The following is a 26,739-nucleotide window of genomic DNA, read 5'->3' as shown; positions in this document are numbered from 1 at the left end:
GGCGGGGAGGGGCGGCGGGCGCGCGCCTGAGGGGAGGAGGGGCGGCGTCCCCACCCCCTCCTCCGCGGGCGGCGGCCGGACCCCCTCCTGCTTCTCTTCGCGCTCAGCTTTCGCAGCTCCTCGCGCGCCGGGACTGCCGGCGGGGCTCGGGCCCTTGGGGGCGGGGCGGGGGCACGGCGGCCGGGAGTGTTTTCAGTTCCGCCTCCTATCTACCATTCCCCTCTTCCCCTCCCAGCCTCCTCCAATCCCATCGGAAGAGGAAGGAACAAAAGGTCCCAGGCCCCTCTGATCTGACGGGGCGGGACCTGGCGCCTGGGTGCAGGTAAAGCCTAGGCACCCGCGGGCCTCAGGCAGGGGTGTGTTTGTGTGCGGCCGAGGCCGGCGTGTCACATGGCCACGGCGGGTGGGGGCTGGGGTGTGGCGAGGCCGGGCCCGTGGGCGCGGGGGCTGGGGTCGGCGCCGGGGGAAGGGGCAGCGCGCTCCGAGTCCCCGCCCAGCCTTGGTGGCTAGCTGCTTGCGTCCCTTTCCTGGCGTAGTTTGCACATCGGTTAGTTTGTGGTTCTGATTTTCAATCCGAAGGACCGAAGCTGTTGCAGGAGTTGTTTGGAAGGCGAGTTAGGAGCGTGTGAGACTTTGCTTCTACTTTTTTTTGTTGTTCTGTAACCTTTGTTAACCGTAATAGTCGCGAACTCTCAATTGCTGTATGTACTTAGCAATATGTTTGCTGCTGATAATTCTCTGCCCAGATTATCTTCTTTTATCTACTTTTAGAAAGTTGCTCAGTGTGTGCAGCCTCTTGGCTTGTATCTGTCACGAATTCAGAAAGGACGCTAATTGATTTCACGTTTTTAGATTTGCTTTCACAATTTCTGGTTGAATTACTGTTTTCTGGCGGGGAATACTGTCCTTGACCTCACGTACTGTTTGTCTTTCACTTGCCCCTAAGTGTTTATGCGTTTTCCTTGTTACCTAAACAAAAGGAAAACAACACATAGGTTGATTTCACTATTCCTCTTGGTCTAAAAGCTAAAACCCATCTGTCAGACTTTTATGTTTTAAAAACTCCAAGTAAAACGAATTTGGAAGCAGTACTGTTGAGCAGTCTTCTCTTGATACAGTTTGGGATGACCTAGCGTTGTGATTTTTTTGAACTTTTAAAATGACATGTATAAAACATTTGTTGGTAAAATCATCAGACAAACTTGGAGTATCTTTTCAAAAATGATTCTCAGTAATATGAATTAATTTCCAGAATTCTTTCATTTTCTCTTATGATTTTATATAAAATTAAGCTATACAGCTGGTAGGAAGGGTACTTTGTTTGAGGCTAACATATACACTTACTGTTATGCTGAAAATATATCTGCTATCTTACTTTTGATCTCTTTTTAAGTTTCTGTCCTGCAGAGGTGTTAAGTCACAGAGTTGAATGAAATTTGAACAGTTTTTATTCATGAGTTAGTAAAGCAAATGTAATTCAGAGTTGGGAGAAATTTAAAATGCATTTCAGAAGTGTGTCATTGTTTGAGGTTCTTTTATTTGTCTTAAAAACTAGCCATACAGGGGCCGGGGAGATGGCTCAGTAGAATAAGCGCTTCCCTGGCAAGCGCAAGGGCCTGAGTTCAATCCCCGGTTCCGCCAAAAAAAAAAAAAAAAACACCAAAAAAACAAACAAAACTAGCCATACATGATACCTACCAGAAGGTCAGGTAGCAGATGTTTTCTTTTAATTTCATAAAGTAATTTCAGTTACTTTTTGGTATAAATTTAGCTGTGATACAGTAAATATAAATAGTTCTTGTCTGTGGGCACATCTAAGGTGAGTGACCACCTAATGTGTTTTGATGTTAACGTCTTGAACTTAAGGAAGCTGGTTGGTCTGGTTTAATTAATGTGATTGGAAATACGAGTATATTGCTCGTAGAGCTTGGGTATTATACTGTGCAGCTACAGCCAAAGTGATTTCACATTGTAGGTGTTCAACAGTTTGGACTTTCAATGTCCTAACCTACCTCAACCTAAATCTATACACTCTTTAAGGTTCATGAAATAATCAGGTAAGAAATTCCCCAGTGTAAATTCCTGTTGTTGTGGCTTGTCAGGTATGGTTATGCATTTTAACTGTTATGTAGGAATATTGGAGATGGTTTTGTTTATTGCAGTCATTCTCCCTAGTAGGAACAAGGACTTTCTTAACAGGAGCAAGAAATCCCCTTTCATTTTCATATTGTGACTATTAGAATAATGTTTCATGCTATTACTTTACATTGGTGGAACTATGTAAGTGGAATAAAGCCTGTGTAATTTAGCTGTTTAACCTGCTGGCCAAAGTGTTTGAATTTTTATACTGGTAATATTGTATTATCAGTTTTGACTTTTAGGTAAAAAAATTTGCCTTATTTTTTGAGTTTGTGCTTTAGGGCTCCAGAGGCCTTGTTTTCTAAGCTTTTTTGTACAGGTGTTTGTAATGGGTATAAAAGCTGTATTTAGTGTAGTCAGGCAGATGGCTGTTTATTCATATTCTTGGGACAAAAAACATTTTTAGAGGATGTAGATGGGTGTGTCTTTTTAGGATTTTTTGTTGTTTTGTTTTTGCCATTTGAGGGGAGAAAAAGAGCCATTTTCCATAGGAGGAAAGGTGTTGTCAACCAAGTATTGCAGAGGTACCAGAAAAAGGTATTGGAAGATGTGAAATGTAAGAAATTCAAAGCTGTTCAGGAGATGTTATGTATGCAACAAATGATTTATTGGACAGGTACCATTTATTCTACAAAAAATTTTCTCTTTGTGTGAGGCCTTGGATTAGGCAATAAGGATTTTAATGGTAAACAAGCACTCTAATTCCTTGAAGGAATTATTAAAGTGGAAATTTCATGTCCTCTGCCTCAGGCCTTAGTGTTTAGAGAAGATAATTTATTGTTAGTGTACAGATTGATGGAGCATATATTAAATTTATCATGGAGACAGTTCTTATTTTTATTTTTTGTATTTTAGGGAAGGGTCTACAGGGTGTTCAGGGTCTCACTACTAGATCAGATTTATAGTGATCTGCCCGTTTACAGCCTCCCAAGAGCTGGGATTACAGGCATGCACCACCCCACCCAGTCCAAATTTCTGTCTCAGTGCCCCCCAGGGGAGGGCCCAACACAGAAGGCCCAGGGATTGAACCTCTGGCCCCTGCACCTGCTTGCAGATGCTTTAATCCACTGAGCTATTTGGCCAGCCCCAGTTTTTAAAATATACTTGTTTTTCCTATCAAATATTCAGGGCAGCACTAGGAAAGATGGTGAAGTGTTAACTCAGAATTCCCAGGGGCACAATCACCGTGGGGGGGCTCTCAAACCATTTTTGCATAGTCTATACAGCTGAAGATGTGGTCAGTCTTGCAGAAACATGTTTGTTGTCGAACAGATGTACACTTGAAAGCTAATCTTCATTTGGCCTCAATTTGATTAACCATTTCCCTTTAGTTACACAAAGTGCTTAAGGAAAGAGCTGGCTGGAATCAACCATGTTCCAGGCAAAGATCAAGAATAATGTATAAAACTTCATTAAACCAAGAATAAAGATTGGGCAGCTCACATGATGGCCTTGGATTTTGGAGTCGACTCCTGTGCTGATACGTGGTTTTTCACTTATGATATTGGGTAACTTCCTGAGTCTTGGTTTTCTGACTGGAAATGGAGGTGGTAATCCTTCCCTCTTAATGTTATTATAAGGATTAAATGAGTTTGGTTAAAGTACCTACAATGGTACTTGAGTTGTAAGAATTTTCTTGCTCTTTTCTGGTTGTGGGTTTTAGTTGTTTGGATTCTTTCAAATCAAAATGATTTGCCTGTAGCTCCTCATTAGTGTCTTCGACCTATTATAAAATACATTTGAGAAGACTAAGCAACAAGGCCTGAGGCTGCCAAATTGTCCAAGTCTATGTCCTAAAGCAGTGATGGTGAACCTTTAAAAGATGAGTGTCCAGACTGCAACCTAAAATTCATTTACTTATTGCAAAGTATCAACACTGCAATTAAACCTCAATACTGATGTATCAGTTGGGATAAAACTCATACGTTGACATCTTTTGTCTTTTTTAGAAAAAAAAAATCATTTATTTATTTATTTGGTAGAGTCTTGCTGTGCAGTTTGGGCTTGGATTTATGGTGATCCTCCTGTGTCAGCCTCTCCAGCACTGAGATTACAGGCATGCACCAGCACATGTCATTTCAGTGGCCAAGATGGCAGCATGGGGATCAAACTCAGATCCTTGTACTTGCCAGGCAGGTGCTTAGACAGCCTAGCTATCTCTCCAGCCCATGTTTTGTCTTTAAAAAAAAAAAAAAAAAAATAGCTTTCCATAGATTTGCCACCACTGACTTCAAAGTGTAAGAGAGCCTTTCAGATTCTTAGTCAGAACCTGTGGTCATTTGCTTTAATGTTCCCAACAAGCAACATTATCTGATTTCTGAGCCCACAGAAGATTAGAAACAAGTAGATTATGAGTAATGTGAAAGGTTTAGCAGGGGTGTGGTGGGGAGTATATTGGATGGGGAATTGTTAATCTACTGCCTGCTCAAAGAAAAAAACATAACAGCTTGGTGAAGATAAGAGATAATATACAAGACATAAAAATATTCAAATCTTGCCTAGTGTGTCTCGGACCATTTAGTACAGGACCATCAATTAGCTTAAATCATTTTTTGGGAACATTTTTTTAAGAATTGCAGTGATCTACATAGTATCCTTTGGATTATTATTCAGGTTGACTAACAAAACATGTTCTTAAAGGGATAGAGCATTGTGCTATAGCAAAAGATGCATTTCATGAAAGATCCCAGTGCCTACTATGATAAGATATTTTACATTTGTTTTGCTGTTCTGAGAGCCTTGACTACAAACTGAAAAGCCTTTATGTTCACCAGTAGTAAAAAAGGGTTACTGTACTGGTACAGTATCCTGTAAGTCATTCTTGTCAGTCTGCCACAGTGTCCTGTGAAACCTTATATTCAGCCTTTGAGATAGAGTATGCTACAGATTTCTAGGACATGGCAAGTGTAGAAAGTTGACTTGCCTCTGTGTTGAGGGTTTCTTGTCTCTTCTGCCTGATACCTGCTCTGATGCTTCAATTATTTTGCAGGGATCCTTCTGACTTCACAGTTACTTTCTAAATTGTCTACTCCATTAAATAATTGTTGGGGCCTTGTAAGAGGTAGCTTTGGCTTTTTGAAACAATCTTAGCAGTAGTATAGAAAGGACTCATTCATTTATTTTATTTTTTTTAATCTAAATATTCACAGTTTTTGCTTATTGTGTAAATTTGATGTATTTAGTTGGAAATTTCAATGCTGATTCTAGATTTACATTTTAAAGGTAGCTCTCAGCCTTAATTCATCAGTTTCACATAGAGATAAGGTTTTGTCAAGCCATGTGGATTTAGACTCTGCCTCTCGTTTGGCCAGATAGCTTAGAAATATTAGGATAGTTCTATAATTTATTTACTTTCCTTACACTTCAAAAAAAATGTGAGTAGCTTTTCTGCTTAGTTATAACTGAGCCACACTATTAGGATAGATGACTGGTAAGTTAGGTATGTATGTACTATTAAGAAAACAAATCTCAGCCAGGTGTTTTGGCACATAACCTGTAATCCCACCACAGGAGGCTGAGGTAGGAGGATCACCGTGAGTTCAAGGCCAGTTCTGAACTACATAGTGAAAACCTGTTTCAAAAACAAACCCCCAAAATCTTAGTGATTCATTCTTATTAAAATGTGTGAGTTACTATGAAATTATTTCTGATTATTAAAAATACGTAATTTAAAAAATTTGTGAGTACATTGGCCTTACAGCTGTAGTACAGTGGAATGTGAGTGTAGACTTCTTTCCAATTTGCATCTGAAAACCTGTATTTCACTGAATAATGTACAGTGTGCAACCTCCATTATTGGGGAGCAGGAGTACTTTCAGGTTGAATGTATTTTATTAGTAAGCAACAATAATCTTGAGTCCCTGGAAGTCCATCTGCTCATTATCTTGACTCTCTTAAATCAGAATTCCTGATCTCAGGAAGTTAACATAGTTTGATCTTTTTTAACTGTTTAAAAGTGAACTGCCATCAAGAAAGATGAGCTTAAAAAAAAAAAAAAAAAAAAAAAAGATGAGCTTGAGTCGTCTGTAGAAAAATGGATGTACCTTGAGACCATAATGTTAAGTGAAATAAAACAGATACACAAGCTTAAATATCATTTTCTTTGGTATGAGAAACCCAAATTAGACATGAACAAAATAAAATATAATAGGAAGTAGGGAGATAGATGGGAAGAGGATGAAGTTGGAATGGGGAGGGAAAAGGGGTTGATAAAAGGAATTAAGATGTGTCATATACATGTACCAACTCCACACAAGGAATATAAACATTATGCACTACAGATGTGTACTAGTAAAAATATTTTTTAAATGAACTGCACTTTTATATGCTGCTGCAGCTATTTCTAGAATTTCTGTAGAGAGATAATAATATTGTAAACACTGAGACAATATAGAAAATATTTTATCTTAATAACATCTTTTATTTCAAAATGTGGGGTGATGAATGTAAATGTGTGTTATTTATTGTATCAGTCCTTTATAAATGGTGCAGTAGCTGAGTCCAAGCCGCCTTCTCCCTTGAGTTGAATGAACTGTAAGAACTTTTTGTTGATCAGGGAAATGCTTTGCTGTATGTGGCAGTGACTGCATATTTTCCATGTTTAGACCAGCTTATTAAATACTTTTTACAGGGGTGATAAGGTTGTAGTTCACGTTAGCTGGTCAAATAAGCTTTTTGTAAAAAACTTTTTCTAAAAAAGGGCCCAGTTTTGGCTTCAGGCCTGTGTATTAGCCATTTCTGTTATAAAATAGTGTTTTCATACTTTGAATACATACACCTGTGTGTCAAGTAGCAACAAGAAAATGTTTAAAAGAATATTATGCAGAATTTGTAAAATATAAAAATATAAAAAGTAAAGCTTGTTATTTTTTGGTAGGAGGGGGAATTAACATCTGGGCAAGCCCTGCCTGATCAGTTTTTTCAAAGTATACTACTAGTGAGCAGCAAGTAGGTCTTACAGGAATCTATACTGTCTCTAGTAGGGAGTTGCCAGCCCTGTGTGTTTGTTTAATGTTTTAAATGCAGCTATTGTGACTAAGGAATGGAATGTTAAATTTTATTTAGTTTCAGTTTAATTTTCATCTGAATTTAAATAGCCATATGTGGCTAATGACTGCTGTGTTGGACAGAACAAATATATAAAGAAATGAAGAATATTTCCTTTTTAAAAATAGAGACAGGGTCTTGCCATATAGTTTCCAGCTGACCTTGAACTAACACTGTAGCCTAGCCTGGCATTGAACTCACAGTAAACCTTCTGCCCCCACCTTCCAAATGCTGGAATTATAGGAATGTAACACCAAGGAACATTTCCGCAATTGTAGAGAAAGTTCTGATGGACAGTGTGACTCCAAATTTGATTAATTGAATTTCTACAACATGAAGACCCTTCCCACATAATTTGATGTGGGTGCTAGGTGCTATTGTAGGAGAGAGGCAAGGAAATTTAAAATTGGAGTATTTAATACTTCTGCTGATTTGAGTCTGGGCCTGTGTAGTCTTGTGATAGATTTTATAATCTGGGAATGATAAAGTACATTAGTTGTATCTTTGAGTTGATTATAGACCTAGGGATTCCACACAGCTCATTAAAGGTGAAAGGAGTATAACTAGAAAATGCAACAGGTGGTCTCTGCACATTACCCATCATCTTCCACAGGCCCAATTTAGATTTCCACTTGGCAGTGTCATACTAGTGTACAGCTTTCAAACCAACCTAGTGAGAATTGAGAAATCTGTTTTTTAAAAAGTTTGGTTTTATGTATTTTATTACTTTTATGCTTCTCATTGTTTTATTTACTAGTGTTTTTCTTCTGTTTGTTTTGGCTAACACAGTTGTAAACTTCTTGTTATCAATGATACTGGTTTTTTCTCTATTTTGAGTAGAGAAATAATGTAAGACTGATTTTATGTTGACCTTGAATTTGGGTAATTCTCCTGCCTCAGCTTCCCCAGTGCTAGGATTACAGGAGTATGCCACCATGCCTACCTTTCATTTAAATTTCTCGCTCTCCCCCTTTGGGTGTGTGTGTGTGTGTGTGTGTGTGTGTGTGTGTGTGTGAATTGAACTCAGGACTTTGTGATTGCCAGGCAGGTGCTTATGCTGCTGAGCTATATCCCTAGCCTGCTTTCATCTAAATTCCTTAAGTCATACAAAATGTTCAGACAGACGCAGTTTAGTTCCATTCCTCCTATAGCAACCACATCAGAGGTTAAGATACTTGATAAAATTTTGCTTATGTACATAGTTGAGAGAGAAATAAGAGTTCTGCACACATGCCCATCCAGGTACTAGGAAATAATTAAATCCATGTTAGTAAAAAGCTGGCCTTTGGATTTTCCTGGAAAATAGGATCCAGTAGTTGAGGATGAGGTTGTAGTACCTTGCAAAGAAAGGAGATAGAACTCTTGGGATTGTATTGAAAGAAAGAAAGAAAGAAAGAAAGAAAGAGTTCTGGTATTATTGAAACATCTGCTTCTGGAGGGAAAAAAACATCTCTGCAGTAGAACTGCTAGTTTTTGGGTTTGTTTAAATATCACAAAGTGAGATAGTAAAAAAATACAGGTCTACAGCAGGATATACAGTAGTGAATTTTTGTACAGGATATTTGTTGTTGTAATTAGAAATTGTAAGGATATGCGGTGAAAAGTCTCTGCCAGCCTGAACTTGCCACCCATTTGTAAATATTGTCACTAGTTTTTTATGAATTGTTCCTATATAAGCAACTTATTGTTTATATTATCCTTTAGTGTAAGTGATCATATATTTTACTTAAAAGTGTACTTTGTCTTTACATATTTCGCCAGAACTCTATTGGTGAACATTTAGGTTATTTCCAAGCATGTGGTGGTAAACACAGTGTTGGCAGCAAATAACTATGTATCATTTTTCAACTGTGTAGGTAGAGTAGGTCAGTCTGCATTTATAGTTCATTTTAGAGAAAGTGCTTTCATGTTTTGAATATGTATTACTGCATGCTTGTAGGACAAAATTCAAAAGGAACAAAATAAATATAATGAATCCTCCGTTCTTTTAAGCCTCTGCTTGCACTTCTGCTTTCCAGAAATGTACCCATTATTTCTAGCTTGTTTGTTGTAGAACTGCTTTGTCCAGTATGATAGTTACTAGCAACATTTAGGTATTGAACACTTGAAATATAATTAGTGTGAACTGATAGGATTGACAAGGGTAGAATACACCAGATTTCTGACAGTACAAAAACAGAACGTAAAAACCTCATTAATATTTTAATACAGATTGCACAGTGAAATGATATATTTGGTTCCATGTATTAAATTATTATCTTTTTATTCTGAACTGAATGTATTCCCTTAAAAATTTTTCTGTTAAAATCCTTCAGTACTATGGTGTATTAGGAAATGTGGCTTTTGGGAGGTATTTAGAGCCTGAGTGTGGAGGCCTCATAAATGAGATTAGAGCCCTTTAAAAGAGACCGTATGGGGCTCTCTTGTCTTCTTTCTTGCTTGTGAAGATAGGGTAGAAAAGTGACAGTTTGTACCTGGATGAGAGCCCTCAACAGAACTTGCTTATTGTCCTTGGCTTGGACATCTATCCTTCAGAATTGTGAGAAATTTCTATTTTGAAAATATCTAGTCTGTGGTAATTTGTTGGAGCAGTCTGAACCAAGTAAGGCACATCTGTTTTTACGTTTTTGCCTTGATCAATAAAAAAACTTACATATGTAGTTAGCATTTATTCTGTTAGATGTATCCCTGGCCTAAAGAAATTCCATGCATATGTAAATGAGACAATTTAGTTTTCCTTTTACCCAGACAAAACATGTTTTTGTTCGCGTTGTCGTCTGTAGGATCAGACATGTCTTCCTAAGATGCTGGTAAAGAGAGAGGTATTAGGCTGTACCTAGTACCCCTTATCCACCCAGCTGCCCTTTTTTTTCCCCAAGTGTTTTATCATTATCATCACTGTGGGTCTGATGAGTTAAAGTGATGTTTCTATTGATTTTTATAGTGTTTGCTCACTTTGGAGAGAAGCCTAGCATTATTCATGGTTTTGTGTTTTTGATCCTGCTCCAGTTTGTGCTGGTTGCCTCTCCCTTTAGTACAGAACAGTCGGGCCGGGGATGTGGCTCGGTGGCGCAGCGCCTGCCTAGCAAGCGCGAGGCCCCGAGTTCGATTCCCGGTACCAAAAAAAGAAAATAGTGAAAAAAAAAAAAAAAAAGTACAGAACAGTCATGCTGGGATTCCCTTTCACTATCATGCTATATTAGATAACTTCCTTCATTTTTCTTCTTTGTTAGAATTTCTTTCTTGTTTTAGTGGTTTTTTTTTTTTTTTTTTTTTGTGGCCTCAGAATGCCTTCAGCGCAGGTCTGGTTTGGCGTGAGTATCTGGGGATTGAACCACAGCATCCTGAGCCTGACTGCCTGCTTAAACAACTGAGCTAATGGGCAGGCCCCCTCTTATTTTATTCTTTTAGTGAAAGATATCCTTTAGGACCTTCCTTTGTGGGGGGGTTGGAACTAAATGTTGGAGATGTCACATGTTTGAAAGTGCCTTTATTTGATGCTAACTGGGTAATAAGATTTAGGGTGAAAGTAATTTCTTTTTCAGAATTATGGAGGCATTTTGTATTGCATTTATAGTGTTACTGCATATAGTGTTCCTCTTGTGAAAACCAAAGTCATTCTGTGTCATTTCTGTATGATTTGTTTTATTTCCTCCCTGGACACCTTAGGCTCTTACTTTGTCGTCAGCGATTTCATTGTCACCAGCCTTAATGTAGGTGGGGGTTGATCCATTGTGTTGGGTCTTGATGTGCTCTTTCATTTGAAAACGCCTTTTATTTCAAGGGGATTCTCTTGATTTCTTTGACTCTCCTGCTTGCCATTATCTGTCTTTTGGAATTTCTTTTTGGATATTGGACCTCCAGTTTTCTTCATCTTTCTCTATTTTCTATCTTTCTTTTCTACTTTCTGGGGGATTTCTTGTATATTGTTTTCCACCCCCTTTATTGTTTACTCCTCCATTTCTGTTATGAGTTATCAAACTTTCTTGTCTACTCCTTACCATTCCCTCCTACAAGCATGCTGCTCTTGGTTCTTGTTATACTGTCTTATTGCTCTGTTTTGATAACTAAAAAATATTTTGTCCTCAATATAGTCTTTTTTTCTTGAAGCTACATTTTTCTGGTTTTGTGTGCCTTTTTCCTTAGTAAAGAAATCCTTGTCTGAAGTAGGTCTCCAAAAAGCTATAATGTGGGAAGGCTTATTTCATTTTACTTTCTTTGTACAAGCATCTGGGTGAGCTATTTGTTTACTAATATTAGCATCTATTTTTTTTTAATGAACAGAATATATTTATTGGGGGAAAGAAAGCTCCTGTCCAAGAGAGGGACAGGAGGGGGGCCTGAGTGGGTTGTCCCCAGGAAGCTCTCTCTTCCAGGGACTTTTATAGAGTAAAACCATGTGGTGAGGTGGGTCTAAGGTGGTGGAGAAGACATTGGAACTTGCTTAGGTGGCAAGAGGTGGGACAAAACTATGTTCAACCAATGAGATTACAAGCATCTATGCGTTCTAGATTAGTCTATTTTCACTTAATCAGTAGGTCTGGCTACTAGTATTTGGTAGTCAGACCCCCATGGAAGAACAGGTTGAAAAGGGCCCACCTGATAGGTCAGTGGACTAAAGCGCCTGCTTAGGCAGAGCACGGTGACCTAGGTTCGATCCCTGGCGTGCTGTGCGGGCTCTGCCCCTGGGACGCACTGAGTCTGTGATTGAGACTGGGCGTGGTGGCACACAGGTGTAATCCCAGTGCTTGGGAGGCTGAAAATAGGAGAATCATTGCAAGTCCAGTCTATGTAGTGAGATCCTGTAGACCTTGTCCTAAATACAGAGAAAGAGAACAGGTTGGGGAATCAGCATTGGGATACAGTGTGCTTATATTATTGTTGACATTCTTTTTTTTTTTTTTTTTAATTTATGTATTTTGGTACAGGGTCTCGCCACACAGCTCTGACTCACAGTGATCCTCCTGTTTCAGCCTCCCCAGAGCTGGAATTAAAGGTGTGCTTAGACTGCTGAGTTAACTCCTTGGCCCCCAGTTCCCATTCTTAATGATGCTGAGACCATTTCCCAGTCCAGGGATACTGTTTTACCCTCTGAGGGAATAAACAGTAAAACAGAAGGGCATTTTCTCAGAGAAGAACAAGAGCAAGCAAATAACATGCGTTCCTGCCCCCAACTAATTCCTTCTCATATAATTCTTTCCTGACCTTGTCTCCTCTGACTCTGTTCATGCTTTAATAACTGGTGTGAGTGGAAACCTTTCGAGGAGTCTGTTAACTGGGTTTCAGCTTTCCCCATGGTAAACCTAGAGTTTTGACTTGTTCAGTTACTATTCATCCATTCGTAGTTATAAAGATTTTGCTTCTACTTTTTCCTAGGATTTTAGGTTATTCTTTTTCTTAAAAAAATTCCTTTATTGTGGACTTTTGTTTGTTTTGAGGTGAAATCTTGCTATGTTGCTCACCCTGATCTTGAACTTAAGGGCTCAAGTGACTTTACTGCCTCAGCCTGCTAAGTGGCACTATAGGCATGTACCACCATCTCTGTTCCTTTATTACAGTTTTTACTCATTAAATTATTTTTATTTTACTCTTGTATTTAATTTTTTTTTTTTTTTAATTTGGGCTTAAACCTGGGGCCTTTGCCCTAAGCTATAACCTCAGCCTTTTATTTTTTAATTTTAAGACAAGGTCTTGTTGAGTTGCCTTGGCTTGATTTGAACTTGGAGTGTCCTTGCCTCAGCTGTCTCCTGGCTCTGGGATTGTAAGGCTTGTACCACCATCCTTGACTCTGTTATGTTTTTTATAGCGTGTTGTTATCATCTGCAGCCCACTGATGAGTTTACCATTAAAACAATTTTAAGAATATGTGTCTGAAGAATTTTTAAATAAAATGTGTAACTCCAAGTGAGCAAGAATGAAGAATAGAAGTCAGAATTGATCATTGTGAGACAGGAAAGAGAGAAACAAAGAAAATGCATAGAGATGAGAAAGAACAAAATAAGATGCTAGAAAATAAGTTAAAATATCTCTGTAAGCTCAATATGTCTTTTTTTTTTTTTTTTTTTGAGAGACAGGGTCTCACTGTGTAGTTCAAGCTGGTCCTGAACTCACTATGTAGCCCAGCCTGGCCTCAGACTCACAGCAATCCTTCTCCCTCAGTTTGCTGAGTGCTTGGAGGACAGGTGTGCAATACCACGCTCTGCCCATGTTTAAAAAAAAAAAATTAAACTTGTTAGATAATGGAAATTTTTAAAAATTTGACTTTTATGTTAACATTCAAATACTTATTATTATTATCATAGATAGAATGTCCCTTACCTGAAATGTTGGGACCAATAATGTATTGAGTTTTTTATGGAGTTTGAAATAGATGCATATACATAGTATAGGTTGGAAATGGAATCCAAATCTAAATAAAAATTTATGTTTCATGTACATCCTATACATATATCTGAAGGTAATTTTATGCAATATTTTTATATATGTGCATTTTTGTTATAACCTGACATGAAGTCAGGTAGAATTTTGCATTTGTGGTATCATGTTGGTGATCAGAAAATTTCAGATTTTAGAGCATTGTGAATTTTAAATTCTAGGGAAGCACAGTCTGTAGATACATTCAGTAAAGTATGAGTTCAGTGCAGAAAAGCCCTGGGCTCATTCCCCAGTGTTGCACTAAAAACAGAAAAAAGATACATGTGATGACATAATTTAAAAGTAATGGGAAAAGATAACTAGACATAATCTTTAAGCCAAATGGATAGAATCATAAAGATCAGTATGCAGATCTGTGGTAGTAGTAGTAGTAGGAAATGCTAACACACCTCAGTAGTTTTAAGAAAAAGTAGATTAAAAAAATTACAAGGGTCTGGGGATTGTAGTTCATGTACTGTAGGTTCAATCCCTACTCCCCACCAGGAACAAATTATAAGGTAGACTGGATTGGAAGAGTATTATTAGCAGGTACCCAGTAATCACTGGAGATACTCCTTTTAACTACTCATGGAATTTTGCAAAAATTGATCGTGTGTTAGACATCAAAGCAAGTGCTGACAGATTGTATACCTTATAAATTCCATCCTTGGACTGAAGTATAGTTAAGTTAGTAACCTAATAGGACAATAGTAAGTCACCCATAATAAAAAATATGTATTTCTAAATTAATGGGACAAAGAAAAACTAAATAAAAATTAGAAAATTTTTAGACCAGAATGATGAAAGTACTATATATCAAAACTGGGATAGACCTATAGATTGTGATCAGTAGTAATGTGCTTGCCTAGCATATACAAAGCCCTGGGTTTGATCTCCAGTCTGGATACAACTACAGTATTTTTTCTTGTATGAAAAATTCAGATCCTTAAATATTTGTTGGTAAAGAGCTGAAAAGTAATGAGCTGTTTATTGAGTTAGAAAAAAGTTTAGAACACAGTGGTAGAGCAGTTAATTACAAAAAGCTAATGATAGGTCAATTAAACCAAAAGTGCTAAATTAAAGACTTGACTTTGCCAAGATTGATAGAGAAAAAGAAAGTACAAATGTGTTAGAATGGAGAAGAGGGAATAGTGCAGATACAATGAGATTTTTGAAACAACAGTGTGAACAACTACATTTGGAGGGAAGTAAAGTGGATGATTTCTAGTAAAATAAAGGATCAAAATTGGTTTAATGATTAAACATTTGACTATACATGATTTAAGAACTTAAATCAAAATGTTAAGAAAATAGAAAAAATCATTTTGTGAGAGTACCATAATTTTGGTACTTCACCCAGAGAATCTGAAAAATGGTAGAAGTCACATTTCCTTCATGAATATGGGAGTAGAATTTGTAGATAAAATGTTACTACCATTAACTCAAACTAAAAGCACCATGACTAATTAGCAGTTGTCTCAGGAATGTAAGAGTGATTAAATATTAGAAAACCTGTAAATGAAACTCATCATATTAACACATTAAAGGAGAAAAATGATAATCTAGATGAGACAAAACCATATTGTAGAATTCAATACAGCTTATAATAAAAGTTCTTTGAAAATTAGGAATAGAAGGTAATTCATTAAAGGGTATCAAAAAAGATTGCATACAATGTAATTGCACTTACAGAGGATTTTTTAAGAATACATAAAATTAATACTTGGTGTTACAAATCAAATTAGTTACATCGAATAGAACTGTAGGATTGAAAATGTACACAAGGAAACCTTCTGGAATAATGGAAATATTGTTTTGAATAAAGGTTATATGAATGTAAAATTTGTCAAGATTCATCAAACTACATACTTAACATCTAATTTATTGTAAGTTATACCTCAATAAAATTAATTTAAAAGTGTATGAAAGCCAATATATTTGTGTGTCAGCAACAAACTAAATTTAAAATAAATGACATTTCAAATGGCAATACAAACTGTAAAATATGTAGAAGGGGCCGAAGAGATAGTTCAGTGGAGTAAGTACTTGCCTGGCAAGTTCAAAGTCCTGAGTTCAATCCCTGATACTAAAAAAAAAGCAAATGTGGAGAAAAATTTTAGTACACATATAATTCAGATTCTAAGGAGATTTAAGATACAAAGTCAGAGTTAAAAAAATTGAGCCAAAGGTAGTGTGCATCTGTCATTTCAGCACTTGGGAGGCTGAGTATGGTGAATTTTGAGGCCAGTCTGGGCTACAAAGTGAGACCCTGCCTCAAGAAAACAGAAACAAAAGCTAGGTGTGGTGACCCATAGCTATATCCCAGCCCTCTGGGACCCTGAGACCAGAGTATCTCAGGTTTAAGCCTAGCCTGGGCAATTTAGTGAGGGCTTGTCTTAAAATAAATTTCAGGACAGCCTGGGGGTGTGGTTCAGGGTAAAGGCCCTGGGTTCAATACTCAGTATCACAAAATAAACAGATAGAAAACACCAAAAAACATAGGAATCCACCTGAGGAGATGAAAGACCTCTACAATGAAAATTACAAAATGGTGAAGAAATTGAAGTAGACATTACAAAATGAGATCTCCCTTATTCATGGATAGGTAGAGTTAATATTATTTTAATGGAATATTACCAAAAGTAATCTACAGATTTAATGTGATCCTTATTAAAATATCAACATTTTTCACAGAAATAGGAAGAAAAAAAAACCCACTAAAATCCACATGGACATACAAAAGAGCTAGAAAAACCAAAGCAGCCTTGAGTGAAAAGCAGTGCCTGAGGCATTGTGATAGCTGATTTCAACATATACTACAAAGCCTTAGTAACAAAAAACATGATATTGGCACAAAAACAGACCAGTGTAGTAAAACAACACAGGGAAAGAAACCCACATACCTCTTGATTTAACAAAAGGGCTAAAAACACAGCAGACAGCCTGATTAACAAATGGTGTTGGAAAAACTGGATATCCACATAAAGGAGAGTAAAACTCGATCTCTTTATCTCCCACTCTGTACTAAAACCCAAAATAGATCTAAGATCAGAAACTTTGAAAGTGCTAGAAGATGGAGAAACATTTGAAGCCGCAGGCACAGGCAAAGACAAGCTGACTAGGATTCCAGTTACACAGCAACTATCAGGAATCTGGGGGGCCAGGGAGATGGCTCAGTAGAATAAGCATTTCCCTGGCAAGTTTAGGGGCTTGAGTTCAATCCCTGGTGGTGGGGGGGGGGGCGGGAATCTGCAAGTGGGATTTTTTCAATTTAAGAAGCTTCTACAGAGCAAAGAAAACAGTGAAATAGAAGAAAATCTTTGGTAGTTACTCTTTTGAAAGTAAATGTATACAGTGTATAAAAACCCCAAAGAACAATACCAAAAAATCAAATAGCACAATCAGTAAATGAGCAAATGAATTGAACAGAGACTTCTCGAAGTACAAAAGCCCACTTAGGTATTAAATATAAATCAAAACTATATTGACATTTCATCTCACCCAGTCAAAACGTATCAAGAATAAAAAAAAACAAAAACAAAAACAACAATGCTGGTTAGAATAACAGACGAGAAGAAAACTCCTGCCCTTCTGATGTGAATGTAAATTAGTAAAGGCACTATAAAAGCCAGTAGGAAGATTCTTCAGTTACTAAAAGTGAAACTATCATATGAACCAGCTATACCACTCCTTTTTGTACAGTAGAAGCAATTAAAGTTATTTACTATAGATCCCTGCATATCCATTTTTATTGTGACACAGTTCACAGTAGTCAAGACATTGAGCTATCCTAGTTGACAGCAGATGAGAGGATAAAGGAAGAGGGCAGTGAAATAGTATTTAGCCGTAAAGGACAGAATCATGTGAAGCTTGACATCCTTCTGTAGAATGTGAAAAAGATGATCTGAAAGTAAAATGGAAAATAAGGAGTGATAGTAGAATGAAAAAGGTTAATTGGAAAGATGGAAAGATTCATATATTTTTGAGATCATAATAATCACATTATTGGTGATACAGTTCTTTGAGGTAAGGTGTTGTCCACTATGGTTTATTAAGTGAAGTGGCAAGTTATAATTAGTATAATATTTGCTAATTTTTAAATTTAAAAATGGCTTTACAGGGGCCGGGGAGATAGCTCAGTGGAATAAGCACTTGCCTGGCAAGCGAAAGGACCTGAGTTCAATTCCTGGTTCCACCAAAAAAAAAAAAATATATATATATATATATATATAAAAAGTAAAGATGGCTTTACATATAGACAGATAAAGAAATCACCTAGACTGGTGTTTGCTTAAATATTTAAATTTGCTGAGCACAGTTATTTTTTGAATATTTTCTGACTTGTGCTTTATAAAATGTAAGTGGAAGACTTGTATGTGAGGTGACAAATGTTAACTTAATTGGAATAATTCCACAGTGCATAAATACTTCAAAAATCACCTTATATAATTTTATGAATTATACTCAGAGTGAGAGGTGCTTGTGTTTATCAGAATATACAGGACCGGGGAGCTAGCTCAGGAGAATAAGTGCTTGCCTGACAAGTGCAGGGTCCTGAGTTCAATCCCTGGCACCGCAAAAAACCCCACAAAAACCAATGTCATAGTGATGTCATAGTGATGATGTTTTTTGTCTACTTTAAATTGTCATTCTTGTTAGTCACAGCAAGTAAGAGGGAATTCACTTGGTGAGATACCAGGACATTTAGTGGTTAAGATGTGCTGGTATTTACCTAAGATATGGACTAATGGAAGAAAATCATTGCCCAGAAACTCAAGTAGCAGCATAAATTGACAGGGAAAAGTTTTAGTACACGTGCTGGTATACCTAGTTATCTCTTTGAGTGTTGGGGAATACTTCACATATATAAAAATAAATTCTAAGTAAATTAGATTAGGTGAAAAGCAAAATGGGGACTGGTTTAGTAGATTAAAACACATGAAAAATGTTGAAAGAAACAAATGTTAAAAAGGTTATGTAAGGGGCCGGGGAGATGGCTCAGTGGAATAAGTGCTTCCCTGGCAAGCACAAGGGCCTAAGTTCAATCCCTGGTTCAACCAAAAAAAAAAAAAAAAAAAAAAAGGTTATGCAGAATTAAAATGATGAATTTGAAGACAATAAAGTGAAATATAAGAGCCATCGGAAGTCAGGTAGTGGCAAGCAGAAACACTAAAGTGACACCTAGGCTTAGGAGGCAGAATTATTTATATTGACTGGCAGTGATCGGGATCATTCCCAGAATATCAGGCTCTGATGGTTTATGGCTTCTAGGAGATAAGCAGGAAGTACTGAGGCAGAATGGCTTGTCAATTGGGGATCAGTTTGTACAACGTGCATCATAGTGACCAGCTGCTAAGAGACTAGAGCAACTATTAGCTTGGGACCTAAGAAACTGAAGTATTCTGACAGGTGGGTGGCTGGGTTTCCTGCTACAGTCACTTGCTGAGTGAAGATGTGTTCAACATATGTGACAAAAGATCAGTTTTTAGAATATATAATTGCTGTGGATTAAGGAAAAATGAATGTTAACAAGCAGTTTATAGGAGTATCCTGAAAAGCAAGTAGCTGAAAATACCCTTAGTGATCTAGGAATTAATTACAAATATCAGCAATTCCTCTATATTAAGCTCAAAGTATTAGCCAAAATTAGGGAGACCAGAGAATAGCAAGTGTTGGTGAAACAGGAGCCTATGGTTCCCTGGGGAAAATCTCAGTACAACCATATTGGCAGTACTTGAGAAGGTTGTGTGTCCTACTCGGGAGCATTTCTCCTCCTTGGTGTATGTCCTAAAGCTGTGGCTTGCTTAATGCTATTTTTAGTAGACTCTTAGTAGGAAATACATGTAACATGTGGCAAAAACTGAACTACAGTTCTTTTTGTCTTTAACAAGTATATCTCAATTCACTACATTGATTGAAGAAGTGCTTACTAGTAGGTCATTACTAGAGAAATATAATGACCAGCTGCTAAGAGACTAGAGCAACTATTAGCTTGGCAACTAAGAAACTGAAGTATTCTGGCAGGTGGGTGGGTGGGTCCTCAGTCTAGAGAAATCATAGAGTATAACAGTTGAAAATGTTTGTTAAGAGTGTGTTTACACATTAGGTTATTGTGTAAATTGAATTCCTCATTGAGTTCTTTTGGTTAAGCTTGAAAGTTTTTCTATGTAGAAGAGCTTTTACAGAGTAAAAAAAAAAAAAAAATGCTAGACTGTTGTACGAGTAGAATATCTAAATACATAGTCATCAAGAGAAGAATAGGCAAGAGTTGTCCTAGCATGATATGATGGAATGTTATGTCAACTACAATGAGTGCACTTAGATTTAAGATTATATATAAGCTGGGTAGTTACACTATGTGAGGAAAGCAAGTTGACACAATATTAAATATTCATGCAGATTTATAAAGTATAAAAAACTGTTACTTGGATATAGTATGAAAGAAAATTTAATGACCATGGTGAAAATTATGCTAGTGATTATCTCAGAAGCATGTGAGAGAAATGTGATCATTAAGGCCTACAGAAGTACTGTAGCTGTATTTATTATGTCTTCTTACATCTGATCAAACACTAGCAGTATTTGATAATGGGATGGAAGGATAAGGACGTTTAGTATATTTTTCTATTTGTGCATGCTGAACATGTGCTGAGGAGTAAATTTAAGAGGATAATACACAAAACCATCATGAAGAAAATCGTACATCAACTTTTTTGGTGGATGTTGAGTTCAAAATAAATATCACATTTTCATAATAGGAATAAAACACTTGATATCACAAATACAGCTGTTCCTCACTTATCACCGAGGTTACGTTCCAGACACAGCCCCCAATAGGTGAAAATCAGCAAAGTAGCAGCATTTTATTTTTTTAGTATTTATTATATATTTTAAGGCTTACAAACCCTTTCCATACTCTTAAAAACCTTTCCCACACTTTTGAAAACACTTCTCATGCTCTTAGCTGTTTTCTAAACTCAATAACCTGTAATTTTAACAACATATGTATACTGTATGGTACTGCAGAACCTGGCGATATAGTGAAAAATCCGTGACAAATAATTTGTATTAATTTTTTCCCACTAATATTCTGTTTATTGCATGTGTATTAATATTTTTTGAAAAGCCACGAAACAGTCCATGAAAGTTTCACCATGACATAGCGAGGGACTACTGTATAAATTTATTGTACTTCCACTCAGAAACCTGTGAGGTTTTTGTGGAGTCTGTCATGCTAAACTTAAAATAACCAACCATAAATCTGGAAAAGGAGCGTAGGGTACACACCCATATATCAAAACTAAGTAAAAAGCAGTGATAATTAGGATTCTGTGATACTAGTGTTAAGTTTGAACAAATGTATTATTGGACAGACCAGCCTACAATTAGACCTTTGTTTAACAGGGATTCAATATGTAGCAGGAGTGCCATTATGAATTATTACAATTTAAATTTTAATGAACAGTGCTGATAAATAGGCTGTCCTTACGGTAGATAATTAGATTGCTATCTTACCCCTTTAAATTTGTAACATAATAGAAATCTACATATTATAAAAAGTTCATAAGAATATACAGAGGACTCTGTATAATAAAAAATCAAAATACTTCTTTGTGCTTTAGATTCATTTGTGATTGGTATCTAATCTACTTTTTTTTTTTTTATTGTAGTGGAGAGTGAAGTAAGGGCCTCACACTAGGTAAATGCTGTACCACTGATCTTTACTCGGTGCTCAGCCTTTTTTAAATTTTTGAGGCAGCATCTTGCTAGGCTGCCCAGGCTGGCCTTGCTTGTGTTAAAAACCTGCCTTAGCCTTTTGTGTAGCTGGGATCACAGGTGTGTGCTTTTGTGTCCAGCCCCTATTCATTAAGATTCAGTAAGTTTGTCCATACTAGACTTGTAGACTGAGGCACTCATTATATGTTTCTTACTCTATTAGTAAGTGGAGGTGGTGGGGAGAATGGAATGAGATGTCTTTACGAAGAAACATAAGGGTATCATAAAACATTTTAAATGAAAATCAAAATTTGTGTATTCCAAAGATAGAATTTAAGGAGTTAGGTATTGTTTTTAGAATCTGTATTAACTGCCATGGTGTTATGTTGAATTGTAGGGGACTCAGGTCAACTATTGACATTTCCAACTGTCTGACATTGCCAGTGAAGCGGAAAACCCAATACTATTATGGACTACTGGACTCTTAGAATATTTTGCTGAGTTTACACACCTATAATATTTAAATGATAGAACTTAACAAAAAAAGGGGATACAGATGAATGTCCATTTTGTATCTGTGTATTCAGAGTGGTTAGGATAGATATATAGTTACATTCTCTTAATGAATAGAGGGATTTGCTCTAATGGTGTTTGTAAATAGGATATCAAGTCCACATCTTGTACAGCAGTTAACCACTAGGAAGAATGTATGCAATGTGTTAATTATTGAAACTGCCGTAGCAATTTGGTTTGAAACTGTCTTATTGCTATTTGTTTCTCAATAAAATTACGGAAAAAAATAAAATTCTATTCATCTGATAAAAAAACAAAAACAGTATATAAAAAAAGAATCCATATTAACTGATAGAATTTATATCAGTAAAAATGGAAAGGCTCTACACAATTGAAAATTGCAGAGAATATAAAGCTAGTTTAATAAGGCATACAGAGAATGCTATTTGTGAAAGTGTTACAGAGTTACTAATAACTTGAAGGGCTTATTTCTTAGAAATGCAGGATTACCAGACCTCTTACCTAACTGAAAGTTTACAGTGTGTAATCTTTTAATCCTAGTTTTACTAAGGTATTGTTTGATAGGGTTTATTATCCAACAATAAAGTCTTCCTGTTCTTTTGAAATCTGCATTATGAAGTATCACTTATTTCTGGAATTAGAAACATTTAGCATCTGAACTTAGTTTTTGCAGACATTAAAGAAAAATTCAGTGAACTTGATGCACTAGTAAAAGAAACCTGTAAAGGACTTTCAAATTTTGATTAGATTTTGATTATACATCTAGTTTTTTAAAAATTTTATTTTTCAACTAGTAACAGTGCTATCTCTTTGTCAACCTATTTGCATTTGTAATACTGGCTAAATATACTTTGCTTAATTCAGATGTTGAACCAGTTAAATTTATCAGCAATGCTGACAAATATTGTGACCTAATTTAAAAATTGTATAGAGATAATTTGATATTGGCTAACCATAGTTAGATAAGGTTAAGATTGGTAACTAAATATTGACTCAGTTCCAAATTGATCATAAGTATTTTGTAAGATAGAGCACGCTGAAATCACATGATAGTACCATGTCATATGGATACATTTAGATGGTCCAGAATACATTAAACTTAAGGTACTTTCATTTCCATGAATAAAAAAGCTTAGAGCTTTTAGAGAACCTTGACATCTTCAAGAATATTTCTCAATTACTAAGAAACATTTCTCTAACATAAAAGTGTAACAGAAACTCCTCAGATTCTTCCTAATACTGAGAATCCTTTTTGTTTGTTGTTGGTTATACAAAAGTTTAATTTTTACTTTTTGGGCTAAATTCTTGTGGTTATAATAATTGAGCCAAAAACATATACACATTTAGGCACATTGTTTTTGTAGTTTTTTTTTTTCTGTCATTTTTTAATAAAGGAACAAAGAATCACTATTTCAACAAGAGAATTTTTTTCTAAGGATAAACATTCTTCAGAAACCAAGCCTGGGGACTGGCAATTCTGCTTATCTTGAAGATAACATTGCCTGCCTCCCTTGGGCATGCTTTTATTTCTACACTTAACTGGCCTCACTCCTGAGTCTGCTGTATTTCATACTGACATTCTAGCCATGGGATGAACATAACTATTTACATAAAAGCGTGTGTAAAGTTCTGTATCCTTGGTATTTGGAATTGTGCACTCCAGATAGTGATGAATATACCCTTACCTGCTGCTCTGTTAGTGTATATCTCTAGTCTACCTTTGAATCCTCCCTGCCTGTGAAGTGTCCACATACAGCTAGTCATTAAAACATGTTGTCTCTGAATTAACTGAATTAATGCTCCTGTCATGAGCACTAACTTCTGTCTTCAACATTACAATCTGGTCTGTCCTCGTTTGCCCCTCATCGCCTATCACAGAGTTTCCTGTACTTATTCTAGTGATAACCTAAATATTTTTATAGTTCCTAAAACATTTCCTATCTTTAGAAAACATGCCTAACTTTCTTCTTGGTGATCTCTGTCTCTATCTGTCTGCCTCTCTCCAGGCATAGGCTCTAGTGTCATTTTTGTGATACCTCTCCCTTTTAAAGGTTACATTATGTTCTCTGTACTAGAATAACTATCACATGGTACTATATAGTCGGCTCTCCCTAGAGCACACAAAGCGGCACAGAGAAGTTATTCAGTAGAAGTCAAAGGTAGTCAGTTGAACCTTTTCCTGTCCAGTAGTCTCAGGCTTCTCATTCGTAGATTAGCACATGTTTGTGATGGAATTTTGTGGTTTTACCTTATTTTGGTAAGTTGAAACTTTATATACTGCGATATTTATGTTTCTTCAGGTTGTACCAAGGATTTTGTCAGTTTTTCATTGTTGCTTAAATTGCTGTATAGTTCCTCAACTGACCAAACCTGATTTTCCCACTGCTTCTCTATTGCTAAAGAAAGTCATGTAATTGTATCTTTTGGTTCCATTCACATTTTTAATGTCTAAACTATAGCAGATCTTTCAATGCCACCAGTGTAGCATTGTTATGTGGATTCCATATGGCCCTAAAATGGGGCCCATGGCCAAACGATGGAATTTAACATACTATTGTCTTTTGGGAGACTTTCTTGGAAGGTTTCTTGAATTGAGCCTTTTTTCCCTTTTGAGGTGAGTATGATTATTAATTAGGTTTTGACCATTATTTTCAAAAATGCCAAATTCTCATTGTCTATAGTTGGTAGACCATTTTTGAGAATGGCCTTTTGAGAATCCACAGTCCTTTTTTGAGATTATACGTAATGTTTGTTTTTGATCTGTTATACTTAATGTTTGTTGTTAAGCTAACACACAGCTCTGTTGCACGCACTATACTGTGTCTTGGATCAGTTGCAGTTGGTGGTCATTTTGGTTCTCAAATTTTGTCCTCACAGTAAAGCAAACTTCCTACATCTCTTCCACCTCATTCCTATCCTCAGTTTGTTTCCATGCATTTGTAAAATCCTACTGGCAGGATATGGCCAGATATCTCTAAGATCTATATCTTTTGGGGAATTATAGTTTCCTCCCCCTTGAAATATCCAGGTTACATTGGCGTATTGAAGGTTTTGAGTTCTTTAAAAATCTATTTAACCTTATTGAGGAACTTAATGCATTTGTCCAGATACCTTTTTCAATTGTAGTGTATATCTGATGAAATGCACAAGCTTTGAATGTGCAGTTCTGTGAACTTTAATAATTGTGCACTCACCTGTACTTTCAGTATTATGGTATTATCACCTCAGAAAGGTATTTTGTGTCTGTGCCAAGCATTTCTATTCCTTTTCCTATTGTTCTGAGACAGCGTGACTTCTATCAGAAGATTAACTTTACCTATTGTGAGAAGTCATAAATGGAGTCCTCATATCACATTCAGTGTGAAGTTTTCAGGATTCATCTATGTTGTGTAAATAAATAGCTCATTCATTTTGGTTCTGAGCAGTATTCCTTTGGATGAATATACTTTTACAGTCTTTTCTGATTGACATTTTAGCTGTTTATTGTTTGGGACTATTATGAATATGGTTCCTGTGGACGTACTTCTAGGTATATATTTGTGGACATGCTTTCATTTTTATTGGCTATGTATCTAGAATTGTTATGGTATATACATAGACAAATCTTTAACTTTTTAGGGGCTTGCCAGTTTTTCAAATCTATTATATCCTGTAACATTTACATCAGTAGTGCCTGAATATTCTAGTTGTTCCATGAGATAGGGTGAATAATAAGCCCAGGGAGTGTCCAAATTCCAGTCTCTAGAATCTGAGTGTTATTATTTATTTATTTAATTTATTTTGCGGAACTGGGGATTGAATTCAGGCCCTTGTGCTTGCCAGGCAAGCGCTTAGTCTACTGAGCTATCTCTCTGGCCCCTTGAGAGTGTTATTTTAATGGCAGAGTAAATGTAAGGATCTTGAGCTGGAAGATTATCCTGGATGGGTCCTAAATGTAACCACAAATGTCCTTATAAGAAAGGGGTGCTTAAAAAGGTGGGGTGCTGAAGCAGGAGAATTTCAGGGAGTTTAAGGCCAGGGTAGGCTACACAGTGAGTTCCAAGACCAGCTTGAAGCTTCATATTAAGACTGACTCAAAAAAGGAAGAAGGAGGAAGGTTTAATTAATAGCAGAAGAGGACATGGCAGTGTAACAGTGGAAATAGAAATTGTGAGTATTCCTTAAAAATGCAAGAGGGAAGGCACACAGACAAGGAATACAGGTGGCCATTACAAGCTAAAAAAGGTGAGGTGTAATGAACTTCTCCCTTTGGCCTTCCAGAAGGACTCAGCCAACTCTGCTGATACTTTGTTCTGTTGAAACTAATTTTGGTAGATTGTTGTTTTAAAAGTATTAAGTTTGTGATAATTTGTTAGAGCAGCAGTGGAATAATACATTTTGTGTCCTCATCAAAGTTTGGTAATATAAAAAAATTGTAATTATTCTTCATAATGTGAAATACCATGGCATTATGGATTTAGTTTACATTTTCCGAATAATTGGTGATACTAAAAATGCCTTTTTTTTTGGGGGGGGGGGTACCAGGGATTGAACTCTGGACCTTGCACTTGCCAGGCAGTCCCTTATTCTACTCAGCTGTATTTCCCAGGCCCTAAAAATACCTTTTAAAGTACTCTTTTTCTTCTCTTTCTTGAAATATTTGTCCAGTGTCTTTTGTTCAATTTAACAAAATATTGAGTATCTTTTAATTTGATTTGAAAAGATTTTTTTAAATACAAGTTAGCTTTGGATAGTCTTATTTATTGTCAAAATTTTCCCTCAGTCTGTGTCTGGCATAGTCATGTTTTTAATGGTATCTTTTAGTGAGCATTTTTTTTTTTTTTTATCTTGATGGTTTGCCTTATATATCTTTTTTTTTTTTTTCATGCTTAGTGATTGCTTTGTGTATTT

General features: G+C 36.4%; 1 protein-coding gene across 5 annotated transcripts in view; it reads left to right on the top strand.

Annotated features, from left to right (window-relative positions):
• Smad2 (SMAD family member 2) overlaps positions 1-26,739 on the top strand; it is a 96,827-nt gene that overhangs the window by 2,051 nt on the left and 68,037 nt on the right. The window contains exon 1 of one of the 5 annotated variants that reach the window (XM_004623631.2): positions 125-322. The exons of the other annotated variants lie outside the window; for them this stretch is intronic. The gene's annotated coding sequence lies outside the window, so the exon portion shown is untranslated. Of the gene's footprint in view, positions 1-124; positions 323-26,739 lie in introns of those variants that run through there. 5 annotated transcript variants of the gene reach the window in all.

Source organism: Octodon degus, unplaced genomic scaffold (assembly GCF_000260255.1).
Source record: "Octodon degus isolate 3935 unplaced genomic scaffold, OctDeg1.0 scaffold00003, whole genome shotgun sequence".
In the NCBI taxonomy this organism is placed as follows: domain Eukaryota; kingdom Metazoa; phylum Chordata; class Mammalia; order Rodentia; family Octodontidae; genus Octodon; species Octodon degus.
This window is presented reverse-complemented; position numbering and strand designations above follow the sequence as displayed.